This window comes from Gigantopelta aegis, unplaced genomic scaffold (genome assembly GCF_016097555.1).
Source record: "Gigantopelta aegis isolate Gae_Host unplaced genomic scaffold, Gae_host_genome ctg2629_pilon_pilon:::debris, whole genome shotgun sequence".
Lineage (NCBI taxonomy): Eukaryota > Metazoa > Mollusca > Gastropoda > Neomphalida > Peltospiridae > Gigantopelta > Gigantopelta aegis.
Window position 1 is genome coordinate 69,413 of NW_024532976.1, and position 3,088 is coordinate 72,500.

Sequence of the window (3,088 nt, forward strand, 5' to 3'; positions counted from 1 at the left end):
AGTAAAAAGAATTTATATTATCAATTAATTTAACAAGGTCAAAGAGCAATGAATGATATGAGCCAATAGTAACCTCTACCTTACTATAGACCACTTCTAAATATAGGGACAACAATTAATTACATCATAGTCTCAAAGTAGGCCTAGGCCAACTCTATAGATTATCTTTTATTGTGGTAAATGATGTCTCTTCTCCTGTACATGAATGTATTAAATATTAAATATCTTAATTAAATATCCTAGGTCACTGTGGTAAATATTGATGTTTACTAGTCTAGGAGACCTTACTAATGATAGCTATCCTAGGTCACTGTGGTAAGTACTGATGTTCACTAGTCTAGAGCTTACTAATGGTAGCTATTCTAGGTCATTGACTCATTGTGGTAAGTAATGATGTTCACTATTAGTGTTCACTAACAATAACATAATTTGTGACTTATGTTCAGAGGTATTAATGGTATGTTAATTCTTCTAATCATTTCAATTAAATAGAGGAAATAGAGTTAGTAAGCTTCATTTGTTTTGATGCATTACAAGTTAACACAAACTCTACTAGTAAATTGACAATAGTAAGTATTCCTTTACAACAACATTATATTTAATAGCATCCATACTAAATCTCAGACAGTGGTCTTATATTAACATACTGGGATTTCCAAAGTAACATAGCTAAGAGTTCACAAGAAACTAAGTAAATCATAGAAATACAACCTATAAGAACGTGTAATATTTCCTGTATTTGAAACACTTGTATAACAAGAGGTCAAACCAAAACTGATAACCAGTATTGTAAACCAGTATTATGAACCAGTATTGTAAACTGGCATTGTACACTAATATCGTAAAACTAGTATTATAAACTAGTAATGTAAACTAGTATCGTAAACCAGTATTGTAAACCAGTATATAAACCAGTATTGTAAACTAGCATTGTACACTAATATCGTAAAACTAGTATATTAAACTAGTATTGTAAACTAGTATCGTAAACCAGTATTGTAAACCAGTATTGTAAACTAGCGTTGTATACTAATATCGTAAAACTAGTATGTAAACTAGATATGTCTGTGTGCATGGATGTACATCTCTATCTCACTATTTTCCTAATAGTCTGTTAGCAAAGGTACTCCTTATCCAGTACAACTGTTTTCTCTCAACCAGTATTGTAAACCAGTATTATAAAACCAAACTAGCATTGTACACTAATATTGTAAAACTAGGTATTGTACACTAGTATTGTAAACTAGTATTGTAACTAGCATTGTACACTAATATCATAAAACTAGTATTGTGTACACTAGTATTGTAAACTAGTATTGTAAACTAGCATTGTACACTAATATCATAAAACTAGTATTGTACACTAGTATTGTAAACTAGTATTGTAAACTAGCATTGTACACTAGTATTGTAAACTAGTATTGTAAACTAGCATTGTACACTAATATCGTAAAACTAGTATTGTACACTAGTATTGTAAACTAGTATTGTAAACTAGCATTGTACACTAATATCGTAAAACTAGTATTGTACACTAGTATTGTAAACTAGTATTGTAAACTAGCATTGTACACTAATATCGTAAAACTAGTATTGTAAACTAGTATTGTAATCCAGTATTATAAACACAAACTAGCATGTACACTAATATTGTAAAACTAGTATGTACACTAGTATTGTAAACCAGTATTGTAAACTAGTATTGTAAACTAGTAAGTCTAGTGTTACCAGTTTATCATGGAAACAGAAGCAGGATACTCGTCTATATCCTCAAACTATTAATCACAAACTAACTACTACATTATTTATTAACAACAAAAGATCTTACAAATTTTTTACAATACTGTCATAGATTGCAAGAAGCGATTTTTTTCCACATCTATTGAAGGCACATATGAAACTGAACTACAAATATAAGTCACTGATGGAAACTACAATGAAACACACACGACTATACATTCAGTTTTAGTTTGATCGTGTCTGTCATTTAATCTCAATGAGGCATTATTGATGAAATAGTACCACATAGTGTAGAATAGATTGGCTAATTTGGTACAAAGAAAGTAACTGTTATATCAAAATAAGGAATATTTTTTGAAGCATCTTTATAGTTTAATAAAGAACTAAATTATTTAATAAAACTTAACAACAACATTGAATTTTTTAAGTATTGCAAAGTCTTTGAATTAAAGTCTTTAAGTGTTGGGTTTTGAATTAACTCATTCAATGATAATTTTATCTTTTTAATGAGTCCTAAGCTGCAAGCATCATACCATATTACCTCAAATTAAAGGGACAAACTAAAATAATACCATATTACCTCAAATTAAAGGGACAAACTAAAAATAATACCATGTTACCACCATCAAATTAAAGGGACAAACTAAAAATAATATTTTACAAAACAAACATTGGTAGATATCCCGAAATAGTTAGAAGTAAAAAAATTAAGTGAAGGAGTCCGATACCTTTATAAAACTGATTGATGATGTGTTTGTATTGTTACCTAAACAATCACCCAAAAATAGAATAGCTACTAAAAATAACTTTTAGTGGTTTTAAAATTGTGACAATAATGTAGACGACGATATGTGCATGGGCAGCAGCAATTGCCAAATCGTGTCAGTTGTGGTATAAAAAAAACTTTTAAAATAATTTCTAATTCTGATAATAATTGAGCATGTTCCATTATAAGAGGTAATATGGTAACAATTAACTTGATCATTAATCTTACCTATATTACGTGGCTACTGTGTGATAAAACAGAAGAAATGTTGTACATATAGAAGCATGAATGGTTGTACTGCGAGCACCTCGTGAAAGTTCTTGTAGACCTAATAATTGGTTGCCGAAGAAACCAACAAATTCTAATAGTTTTTAAATACGTTGAGGAAGTAACGAGATCATCTGTGGAATAAATGGATTAATGATAGATATAAGATGGATGGATGGACAAATGATAAATAGATGGATACATGGATGAATAGACAAATGAAATGATGAATAGATGGATAAATGGACAGGGATTAAATGGACATGGATAGACAGAAGACAGAAGACAGATTACCAAATTAAAGCACCCAATTCT